The 12,691-nt window shown below is 46.1% G+C and overlaps 1 pseudogene; it reads left to right on the forward strand.

The window, feature by feature from the left end:
* Window positions 1-1,411: 1,411 nt before the first annotated feature.
* Window positions 1,412-12,691, forward strand: part of LOC109267878 (40S ribosomal protein S6-like) — a 28,031-nt pseudogene continuing 16,751 nt past the window's right edge.

Below are 12,691 nucleotides of genomic sequence, written 5' to 3' on the forward strand. Positions count from 1 at the left end.
CTGCATGTGATCCACACCTGGGCCACGCAGGTGTGGAGGGGCCTGCTCTCCACTATCACTTTAAAAACTACTCACACGTCCCCGTCCTCCGGACCAAGTTTCACACGTGTTTTGGGGAAAGTCTTAGAAAAGACCTTTAGGCAATCCTGCAAGGCTAGGTGTTTGTCACGGAGACCTAGGTTTAGTAACCCCACCTCATTCCAAAGTCACAGCAGTGAGGGGCGCCTAGGTGGCTCAGTCGGTTGAACGTCCGACTTCAGCTCGAGTCATGATCTCACAGTTCGTGGGTTCGAGCCTTGCATCGGGATCTCTGGTGTCAGCTCAGAGCCTGCTTGGATCCTCTGTCCCCCTCTCTCTGCACCTCCCCAGTTCATGCTCTCTCTCTTCAAAAAAAAAAAAAAAAAAAAAAAAGTCACAGCAGTGGACCATAAACAGAGAGAATCTTGCAGAATTTCCCTCTGCCCGGAATTTGCAACTGGGCCAATAGAAAACCTTGGTAACCCTTAGGACCCCTGAGTTTCATCACGGTGAACACAGAGAAACATACACACTTCCCATATATGTCTTAGGCCCCGAACGTGAGCACATTTTTATGATTTTAATTTTCAGATGATATTTCTTTTGATTTGGTCTTTTTCTTTCATATTTGGCATGACTCATTGTTTTCCAGGTCTCAGCATTCGCAGGGACCCTCATGCTGTGCCAAAAGGCATCCCCGAGGGGCTGCTCCTTCTCAGAGAGACTGCCACGTCCTAATGCAAGACAGTCACCCCGACGGCCAGAGAGCAAAGCTTCAATAAGTCCTTTCCACTCCGGTGAGACTCTTGGGGATCCCAGGTCACCACAATGTGATGTGGACTCTTACAGTCTGTGGGACCAGACTCTCCACTGAGAACTGCCCTCAGGAACGTGAAGCCTGGTACCGTTTCTGACAACCCCACCACACCAATGGGAATGGCAGCGCTTTTCAAAGTTCTCGGCCTCGGACCCCGTTATTATCCAAGACTCCGAACAGCTTCCTTTGTGTGGGTTACAGCGTCACTACTCACTGTATTAACAATTAAAGCTGGAAGAGTTTTAAATATTTATTAATTCATCTATAAGAAACAATAATAAACACATTACATTTTAATGTAAAAAACACAGTCCTAGGAAAAAAACTGCCATTCAAATAAAATCTTTCGTGAGAAGATTGATGTTGTTCTAAGTATGTGCTGATCTCTCTGGGTCTGAACGGAGAGCAGACGGCTGGATTCTCACGCATCCTTCTGCATCAGTCTGTTGTGATCTATCGTTTTAACTGCCGTATATGAAGAAAATGCGGCCTCACACAGACATGCCTTTGGAAAAGTGAGGACTTTACAGGCGGTCCCAGGTGCTCCGCGGCTGCTCTGGGTTTGCAGACCCCACGATGAACATTGTTGTTCCAGGTGACAGAGCTGAAGAGGAAGTGGCACCGTGTGTCAATGTGGCAGGTGGTGCAGTGCATTTCGGCGAAGTGAGAGCTGAGAATGAGAAGGTGCGGAACAATGGGGCAGTTTGATACACACCCAGCCCTTGAGACAAAAATAAAATAAAATAAAATAAAATAAAATAAAATAAAATAAAATAAAGACTAAAATAAAATAAAATAAAATAAAATAAAATAAAATAAAGGCTCCCACCATCAGCAGCTGAATGTAACAAGTGGTTCACAGAAATTCCTGAAAATTTAACACTGGCTCCCGGGAGCTGGGAGAAGGTGTTCCAGTGCATTTCTGGGGTGAACTGAGATCAAGATTTTATACCTGAGGGCCACCTGGGTGGCTCAGTCAGTTGAGTATCCAACTTCGGCTTAGGTTATGATCTCTCAGTTTGTGGGTTTGAGCCCCACGCCGGGCTCTGTGCAGATAGCTCAGAGCCTGGAGCCTGCTTTGGATTCTGTGTCTCCCTTCCTCTCTGCCCCTCCCCTGCTCGCACTCTCTCCCCCCGCCCAAAATAAATGAACATTAAAAAAAAAATTTAAAGATTTTATACCTGATCATTTTATCAAGCAAATAAAAAATAAAATCATCAGTAAAGAGAAAATGGGGAAACGCTACCGACGGCTCATCTCCTAAGCGTGCTTCTTTTGAAGACATTCAGAACAAATCAGGTTTCATTCAAAGCAGGTGAATCAGTCTGTGTTCTTACTGCAAGCAACAGAAATAAACTCTGTCCATCTTAAAGAAATGGGCGGGGGGGGGGGGGGACACTAGGGTGGCTTAGTCAGTTAAACATCCAACACTTGATTTTGGCTCAGGTCGTAATCTCACAGTTCATGAGATCGAGCCCTGCACGAGGCTCTGCATTGGCAGCGTGGAGTCTGCTTAGGATTCTCTGTCTTCCTCTCTCTCTGCCCCTCCCCTACTTGCACCCTCGCTCCCCTAAAACAAATAAATAAACATTTGTTTAAAAAGAAAGAAATGGGAGCACATTTGCTATGATAGAATTGACAAAAGCTTAAGAGCTTGGATTGGGAAATGAGCAGATCCAGAGGTAGAAAATGCAATCATCCTTTGGAAAAAAAAAAAAATTGGCCAGGACACCATGATACAAGGAAAGGATTGTTTCCTTGAATGGAACAATATGGGACATAGTCAGATATGGAAAATGGAAGAGGATTATCAAATGACACTGAGTCCGATAATGACAGAAAGAGAAGATTCAGGGGACAGAGGAATTTCCCAAGCCCCAACAGGCTAATGATTTCACCTGTGCTTTAGTGAGAACTGACTCTTTATTAACACTAGAATTGTTCTTTGTTTTATGAGTTGATTATTTGTAGCTGGAAAAGACATATATATTGCAAAAGTAAATGTCTCAGTAAACTACCCACAGAATAGATTTACTATTTCCCAACTCCTTTTCTGGTGTTTATGGAAATCCAAATTAACCTAAGTCCTTTGGGTATTGTTAAAGAAATGTATGTCGAATATTGCGTGAATACGGTTCTTTCCTCATCTGCAGGATCACAGCCATACTAAGAATAAAAAGAAGTAATAAAAGTTTAGGTGGGGCCAAAAGTTAAAGTGAAATTCGGGAGATATCATCTGAACAACTTCTTTTTAGTCCCTGTGATTTGGACTCTATTAGGTCTCAGACGTTATCTGTAGTAGGGAAAAAGGAACATTTTTCTTCTGAAGACCACTCACAGGGAAATAATTAAACTACAGCTAATACAGCTAATAAAGGGCTATGTCAAAACACCAAATAATTTCATTTGGGGATTTTATTTAGAACAATTTCATTTTTTTTTTTTCTTTTTAGGGGTAAGAATGGATAACGCTGCTTTATTGTATTAAATACTTCAATTTCATATGTTCACGGTAGAGGGGATGGGGAAAGCCTAGGAAGCAGGAGCGTCAAACACAAAAGCAGACAAAGATCATTGGAGACAGGGAGAGAGGTGTGGAGAAGCAGAAAGGCAAGGACATCAGGGGGCTTGAGGGAGAGAGTTCCAGGCTCTTCAAGACAAGAGTGGAGAATGGTCTGGGGATCATGTAGAAAAAAAGCGGAGCATACCTGTACCGTTACCTCCCCCGCGTTCCAGATCTGCCTCCGAGGGGGTTGCATTCAGGGGCACCTGGCTCCACACCGAAAAGTAAATGCACCGTGAAACAGAAATTCCTACACGCAAGCTGACGCCGCGGGCGCATTTGGCTTTATTTTTGTAAGTTACCCGTCTTGCCTGGAGAAAATGGCATGCTTCCACCTGCGTTTCTGCCTCGCTCAAGCACTGCTCTGTGTGCAGAGGATTTGCGGTGTTTGGTCAGGGAGGGCACTTCCTGACTTTCTTGGAACATGGCCCTTCCTGCACCTGCTCTAAGCTCTGTAGCCCTGCATGGAAACTTCGCGTCAAGTCTTTCCATAGGGCAATCTATAAATCACCCTGCGTCGCAATATTAAACTTCAAAAATGGGCTTGCCACCGAGGAGCGCTGGTCAGACGACGCTTGTCCACGGCCTTGCTTTGGCTGTTTCTGAAGGTTACTTCTCTTTCTGAAACGCTAGACCAAAGTTAACTGATCGTGGCTCTTTTGTGCCCTAATCCCTGAGCCGTCAATGTCACCACTGCCATCAGACGAGGTCCTAACCTGCAATAACTGTATGTCTACAGCATCCTGTGCCCTTCGTGGCTGTGGCCACCAGATTTAGCAATTACATATATAGGGTGCTGAGGTACATTTGAAATAGTTACGCGGCCTCTGTATTAAATATTAAAGGAAAGTGACGCTGTGTGTGCCTGTCCTTCCACACAAGTGCAAGCGGCATGTGAGGACAGGAGCAAGTGGTCCTGGTCTACTAGGAGGGAAAGGACTCTGCACCATCTGGACCCCAGGTACTAGGTGATAGTCAACTGTAAGGCAAGGGTCTGGAGTCTGCCATAGCTAAGAGAACACAGTCTGCCTTTGGTACGTCCTACGCAAGCACCAGTTCGAATTCGGCTTCCTGGCCTTCCCCAGGAAGAGCGCCGGCCTGGCTTTGGGGGAGTCATAGGAGGAGCCAGCTCACCACACCCCTGTGCTTCCCTGGGCAGAAAGAAGCCAGATGTAGAAGGGATAATAGCTCACCGACTCCTCTCCCATCCATGTTCCACCTCTGGGAATAGATTCCTTTTCAATGTGCTGTCTGAGTTAGGAGAGGTATAACATAGTTGGGTCCAGGCCATAGAAGACAGCCCATAAATTACCTATCTTGCTGATTTTCAAGACTTCTCTTGGTTCAGCTAAGCAAAATCAGCTCTATGGTCAGAATATCTTATGTTCTCAGAGGCTCCAAGGGGTTTTGATAACTGCTATTTGCATAGGTGCATTTTGGTTTCTAAGCCTCTTTAAAATATATCAATCATCTCAATTTAATCCCCCCACAGCAAGCCCAGGAGAAGGGTACTTGTTCCTTCCACAGATAAGGAAACTGATGTTCACGGACATGTTGGTACTCAGTAAACCCTTCTGCAGACTCAACCGAGAGCATTCAGCCTCCCAAACCCAGCACGGTGCCCTTCAGCTAGTGGCCTTTCTTTTATTTTCATGCCTGTGGGGCCTGACCCAGTTCTTGTGACCCAGTCTAGGGCTCTTTTTCAAGCCTCCAGGTGGCTACTCTGTGGCCAATCAGCAGATTGGGGGTAAGTACTTAAAAGATGTGTTAGATAGCAACCATTATCATTTGAGTATGAATTCGTTCATGGTTTTACCAGGGAAAGAGAAATGGCAGAGTTGCCTCTCTGTTTGTTGTCTGTGCATTTCCCTTCTCCTCCTCCGTCTCCCGTTCTGCAGGGAAACAGGACACAAACTCAAAGGAACAGCTCACCTAAGGGTAGGACCTCCAGATTCTCAGATGCATGCTTGCTCTGTGAACTACAGTAGCCTGTGTCTGCAGGAAGGAACGAGGAAACACAGGGGTGAGAGCAGAAGATGGGGAAGGGGCAGAGTCCTTGAAGTTTGGAGGAACGGAGACCCTGATTTCAAAAAGCTCAGGAAGCCAGGAGAAGGAGTCGGAGCCCAGCCACGCTTTAGCTTCGGATAAGATTCTGAAGAGAGGCTGAGGGCTTTGGACAATTGCTTGGCGAGGTGGATGTGGACAGGAAGGCCTCATTCCCTGCCCAGGATGTAGCTGAATGAAAGGGTGTGCTGAGCAGGGAGGGCAGGCATACTTCTAGCGGTGGGTGGTAGCAAACCCTAAGGGTGAATGAAATGCAGTCCCAAGAACAAAACTGCAGGGGAGACGGGAGCAGCAGAGGTGAGGCTTGAAGACACAGAAAATGTGCGAGAAAGGTCTGTGCTGCCAGCCCGAAGTCAGAATCCGCGTAGCGGAGGGCAGGGCCGCCTTCCTTTGCCTCCCTCTGTGTGAAGTCCAGGCTGGTCCCCCCTGGGCGTGATGCTAATAATAACAACCAGCAATAAAACGCATAGGGCACCCTATGGAAGGCCTCACTGTGTGGCAGATCTGTCTGGACTCTGCAGGGAAAAGAGGAGAGAGAGCCTTAGAGGGAGGAAGGGTAATGGGAGCCTCCATCCCATATACGGCTCCACCAGGACCGTGAGTGTCAGGTAGATACTGTGGGGTTCACCACAGGGGCAGCGACTGAACAGGTGACAGTGGGCATGAAGCCAGAGGGGACCTCCCGCGCAAAGCAGATGCGCAGTACAAATGCTCCAGCAGCAAGCCCCCCAGGAACCGACAGCTGTACCCGGGAGAGCCAGCGGCTGGACACCTGCGGCCCACAGGGACCCGGATGCAGAAACATCCAAGAAAGGATATGACCCTAAAGTCTCTTCCCTACACAACCACCAGAAGATCTGGAAACGACATAGAAAGATCTGGAAGGGAGGAGGAAGGAGAAATCATAGCAAAACACATCCCTCTCTGTTCCCAACACTCACAGAAGCCCATGCTCAGAGCCCGGGGCATATGTATCCGGTCAAATAAGACCCTGAAGAACTTTTTCCCTCTCTAGTGGTTTCCTTTATTATAGATTTTTTATTTATGGTAATTTAGTGTGCATACATAACTAGGGTAATAATTAAAGAACATTTTAAAAACTTTTTACTAAAGACATTTCCAAACCTATGCAAAATAGCAACCATATACCCATCACACAGCTTCAACTATTTTCAGCTAATGCCAGTCTTGCTTCATTTAGAATCCCACCCAATACCCTCCCCATCTCCCCATCATTACTCCCCAGCATTAATTGTAACCAAAACCCAGACATACTTTCATTTTGCCATAAATAGTTCAGTATATATCTCTAAAAGATAAGGAATCTAGACTAAACATTTTTATTGGTCTGCACTGGACTCAATTCCGTGGGATTTGCCTGAAGCATATACACATAGAGAATAGAAAAGGAAATTTCCATAGACTGTGGCGGAAGGTTTAAATACCACAAAACCATTTAATAATAGTCAAACCCCCACAAAGTTTTGGGCTGTTCAATAAAATTATTATAACTCGAGTATGAACTACTTTATAGGATTCACACAATGCGCTGATTCAGGAGCAAGAAGCTGGGAACCTGAGGCCCCATGCTAGGGCAAGATGGCCTTGACCTCTAGGATGGTAGTGCCTGTGCTGGAGAACGCCAGGCGTCTCAGAGCAGAGCGCGGGTGGCCGAGACGACCACCCCTACCCGCAGGAAGACAGCAGCGTATCTGGTTTAGGTGCTACTCCTTTTTACTTTTGACTCCAAATTGATACTGAAAAGTTGCATAGACTTATCAGAGTAACTGTGTTGTCACCGCATCACAAACAAGGAAACCAGATGACCAAGTCATGAGGATGAAAGGTACAGCCTGGGGAATGTAGTCAGTGGTCCTATAACGATGTCATATGGTGACAGACGGAAGGATCGTGGGATCGATTGTGGTATTGAACCTTGTGTTGGGCTCCGCACAGAGATTCTCTCTCTCTCTCTCTCTCTCTCTCTCACTCTGCACCTCTCCCCACTTGTATTCTCTCTCTGTCTCTAAAAAAAAAAAAAAAAAAAATTAAAACTAAAGAGAAGAAAAGAAAAAACAGATATGTCTGCTGCCCTTACGGAATTTACGCGAGAGAGACACATGAGAATTGAGAAAATAGAGTATGACAAATAGTGAAGGCAAAACCAAGTGCCATGTGAACAAACAGCGAGAAGCTCTACTTGAGATCATTACCTACTGAGCGCCAGTTCCCAAAGATAAACACACAGAGCCTTTTAGTCATTTGTTTGAATGTTTTTCTCGTTAATTGCTACGGAGGGTGGGGGGGTGGGGGGGGAGAAAACGACGGTATGAAAATTTAAGAAACATGAAACACCAAAAAATTTTTAAAAAGAAAAAAAGGAAAATGGATCATTTCTTCCACATGGTGTAGTGTCTACTCAGGATGAAGAGTTTGCCATGTCCAAAGAATTTCATGAAAATTTGAGAATTCTAAGCCTGTGTCATGTCACTGACTTAGCTGTTAAAAGCACTTATGTAGCCCCCTTCCCCCAACTCAGTTACTAACTGTGGAAGGGGAGGGCTGAGATTTTGACAAAAAATTCCTTCAGAATGGTAATTCTCCACCTCAGGGACTTGGACCATTGAGAAATCTGGGAGGTAGTGAATTGAGACCCCAATCCACATCATACAAGCATCATATTGGCTCTTTTTAAATCCAATAAAATATGCAGCATGGATAATGAGTTTTGTGTGTAAAACAACATCACCTATCTTATTAAATAGATGCATTAGTATCAGTAACAGTCATATGTTTTTTAGGTTTATTTTATTTTTGAGAGAGAGAGAGTGAGAGAACATGGGCATGAGCGGGAGAGGGGTAGAGAGAGAGAGAGAGACAGAATCCCAACCAGGCTCTGCACTGACAGCATCGAGCCCAATGTGGGGCTCAACCCCACAAACCGTAAGATCATGACCTGAGCCGAGATCAAGAGTTGGATGCCTAGAGTCGGATGCCTAGCTGACTTAGCCACCCAGGTGTCCCCTTCGTTTTTTTATTTTTCTTAACACTTATTCATTTTTGAGAGACAGAAATAGAGCACAAGCAGAGGAGGGGCAGAGAGAGAGGGAGACACAGAATCTGAAGCAGGCTCCAGGCTCTGAGCTGTCAGCACAGAGCCCGACACAGGGTTGAAACCCATGAACCATGAGATCGTGACCTGAGCCGAAGTCAGACACTTAACCAACTGAGCCACCCAGGGGCCCCCGAACATTTTTCTTAAAATGGATTTTCATTTCCATTAACAAATGGAGGTAAAAGAACTTGAGCACCATACATTGTCAACTATAACATAAAGATTTTTTCTTTTTCATTGTGAATTTCATCATTTTCTGTTGTTTTATAATGTACAGTTGAGAAGTGAGTAATCCTGTACATCATGCAGCCAAAGGAACGGGGGTTTAGGAGGAGTAGGACGGGAGTCGGGTTTTTGATTCATCAGTATGGCATGTTCCTTCTCCCTGAGCCTCGGTGCCCTCACGTGTGAACACACATTTGTCAGAGTCGCATGAAGGTCAAGGAGCACCGTGTGTGACATCTCTGGGGACAGAAGGAAATCTCTGCATTGGTTAGGATGCTGTCAGTGCACAGCCTAATGTGGGGCTCGAACCCACGAACTGTGAGATCATGACCTGAGCCAAAGTCGAATGCTCAACTGACTGAGCCACCCAGGCGCCCCAGTATTGTTTTATCAATTTTAAACCACAGATTCCAGGAAGCTGATAGAAGTTAGAAAATCACTGTTATTGAAAAGGTGTGTAATTGTGGTGGACATTCCTTGTGGCAAGATGTCCAACGCCCTAGAGTGCAGTCTTGTCTTTGAGAACTTTGAGAACCAGGAATGATAGCCCATCGCTAGTCGGGGACCTGAGGAAGGAAACCTGGAGATGCAGACTTGCATGTTGGAAGCTGCTTAGGACATGAGCTCAGGCTCAACACCAGTAGTGAGTGAGGGGAGCAGGACTGGTTTACAGCAAGGGTCAGCAAACTTTGGTATAAAGGGTCAGATAGTAAATGCTCTTGGCTTTGTGGGCCGTACAGTTTGACTGTTGTGGCATAAAAGCAGCCACACAAAATATATAAAGAGATGAGCTTGGAGGTGGCCCACTAAAATTTCACTTACAGACACTAGTAAATTTAAATTTACCAGAATTTCAATTGCATATAATTTTTACCATATCACAGAATATCTTCTCCTTTTCATTTTTTCCAACCATCTAAAAATGTAAAAACCATTCTTAGCTCATGGGCCCTACAGAAACAAGCAGCAGGCTACATCTGGCTGGTGAGCTGTCATCATTGACCCTGGTTCAGAGGCAGAAGTTGAAATGAGATGAGGTCACAACAGGGTGTCTGCCTGTCCTTTGTAGGGTCCGGGAGCCGGGATGGCCCTGCAGAGTTACCCTGAATCAGCGGAAAGTTGCCCTAAAGTGTGACCTTGGTGGCTGGATATTCCTGGGAAGGGGAATGGCATTGAAGGAGGTGCCCGTCTTTAGCACCAGGACCAGTCCCAGACAGGGACACAGCTGAGAGCTGTCATCTGTTCTCAGCAATGGGGTAATGAGCATCTCAGTCCTAGAGGGGCATAGACCAGGTATTCCAATGACCAAACTAGTCCCATTATAATGGATTCCATGGTTATCCACACTTTGATTTCAAGAAAATGCTATCGCTCTTTCCAGCAAGTGAAGTTACATGCAAACGAAGCCCAATTCTCTATCACACCCTAAAAAATGAAATCTGTTCTTTGGGGCTGCCACCCTCTCAAGTCTCAACTCAAGTTAGGAGGGGGTGCCACTGAGAAGTTAGCGTTCCCCTCAAATTCAACCTCATTAACTCGAGTTGCTCACTCTGAGCCAGGAGTGTTGCCAGGGTCTGTACATATTCTGAGGACATAGACTGGATTTGAAGTCTAGTCCTTGAAACAAGTCTATTGAGAAATCAAAGCCTGCAAGTCTAATTTCTTCTACATGCTTTCCTATTTCTCCCACCAAATCCTCATTTCTTGACACTTTTAATGACAGCTTGGCCCAGCTCTATGTCTCCCGGCCACTGTCAGTTGCTGGAACGATGCTCAGTTTGGGAATTCAATGTTCCTCTCTTCTTGCCTTAATGAGAGCTGGAGCTGTGGTTGGCGTGGGCAGGGCACCAGGATCTCCCTCGGTCCTTTCTGGGCACAAGCCCCTCATTGTAGGCAGCAGAAGAAGGAGAGAAAAGAGGGCATCTGTCCCTCATTTGTGCTGGAGGACATGGCCATGGCCCCAACAGGCCCCACTGACAAAGGGCCCACTCATTGCAGTGAGCATCCTGGTGACTGGGTTGCATCTCAGTGGAGGCATCACACCATGCCTGGGACAGATCCCCGAATCCCAGACTACTCTACTACCCACTGCTTATTTCCACTAGATCCAGCTTCTGTAATTCTTGAGGCCTCGCATAGTTCTGGCATTCTCTGCACCTGGAAGTCTATCAAAACAACACCTCTCCTCAATTTATCGGAGGCTCTCACAGGCTTAGTAGCCCAGGGTCAGAACTAGCTAAGTGATCCGACCAGGGGGTACATGTCCTTTCTCCTTATCTTGCAGGAACTCTTTCTGAGCAATTCCTACCCTTATTCTTCCCAAGCTTACAGGAAAGGAATTAGCAGCAATTCAAACGCCATTTCCGAGGCAAGGTTGAGAGCAGAAAACCATCTCCCCTCACAGGCTCAGCATCCCCCCAGCAGCCCCTTCTCCAAGGCCTCCTCTTAGAGGGATGGTTTTGTTAGGTAGGAGCTACACTTGAGCAGTGGAAGGAATACCCCAAAGCAGAGTTCCCAAGTCCCTGAAGGGGAGTGACAGAGAACAGGAGCTGGAGGCAAGGACGGTGATATATTTATACATTAAAAGCCCAGGAGCTCAATATCCTGACCTTATGGTTTCTAAGCTCTTTGGGGCTGACAGACCAAAGAGCCATAGGTGCGGAACAGGAGCTCTTTTCTACCACCTCTGACTCAGGGTAATCCCTAGACTCTTTATAATGTATCTGCATTGCAGGTAGAACCCATTCCGTGGAGAAAGGCTGCCTTGACTGGGTACAGACCTTATGGGGTCAAAAACTCCCCCTCCCAACTTGTGGGAGGAGTTTCCCAAAAGATTGGAAGCAGCCTCCATGAAAGACCACCCCACTGCTTGTCACAGTTCCACCAGCCCAGAGAGACACAACAAATACCCAATCCCAAACAACCTAGGGGCCTTTCACCTTGAGAACCTGCCCACTCTCCCACCTTGAGACTGTACTTTTGCTTTAATAAACTGCTTTGTGCTTGCTACTTTCCTTCTGGCTGTCTTTATTGTGAGCCGGGATTCCCATGCAAATCTTGTGGAAGGACCTCCTTTTGCACCAGGCAGACTCAACCCTAATAGCTGGAGTTGATGCCTGGCCTCCCTCCTGCCAAGCATCTGGAAGCCCTCTGGTGAGATGGCTCGCCCGAAATGCTGGCGGCACTTTGGACATAGCATTTCGGTCACTTAGCACTATTTGCCCATAATTTGGGGCTGTAACTTTAGTTCCCACCAAGAGGGAAGATCCCGCTTAACATGCTCTGATATATTTTTGTTTCCTTTGGGTTGGACTGGGTTGGTTCTATTGTTTTGTGTTCTTTTGCCTTAGCAAGTGACAAGGGACTGCTAGAGATTTAAAACAAAACAAAACAAAACAAAACAAAACAAAACAAAACAAAACCCACTCCCCTGGAAAACTCGTCTTTGCTTTTCTAATCCCTTCATGGCAAGTGCTCTAGGTTGCATTTAGTGGCTGTTCATTCTGCTTATCTTAGGGAAAAGTAAGTCCTATCTACATAGCTGATAGCCATCTTTCAAAGCTTCTTATTTCACACTTGATTTGAAACTTAAAATCAGGCTCTTGGACAGAGGGAAACAGAGTATTCCTTTTCAGGGGGAACTTTCTTAGAATTCTGCATGCTTATTCTACTCCTGAAATCAGCCATTGCAGAAATGCAATGCGAGTCAGTCCCAGTTATGCACTATCTACTAAATGCAGGTGTATGCACATGAACTTGTCAGGTGTTCCCACGGTTACACTAGGACGGGGGTGGGAGAGAACTTCCAGTAGAATATCAACACCTGTGGGGCAAGAGGTGGATCGGAAAGCCAGGTTGTTCCAGGGGCAGCCTTCCAAGAAGAGATCTG

The sequence above is a fragment of the Panthera pardus genome, unplaced genomic scaffold (genome assembly GCF_024362965.1).
Source record: "Panthera pardus isolate Hobbes unplaced genomic scaffold, ASM2436296v1 HiC_scaffold_8, whole genome shotgun sequence".
NCBI classification, from domain to species: domain Eukaryota; kingdom Metazoa; phylum Chordata; class Mammalia; order Carnivora; family Felidae; genus Panthera; species Panthera pardus.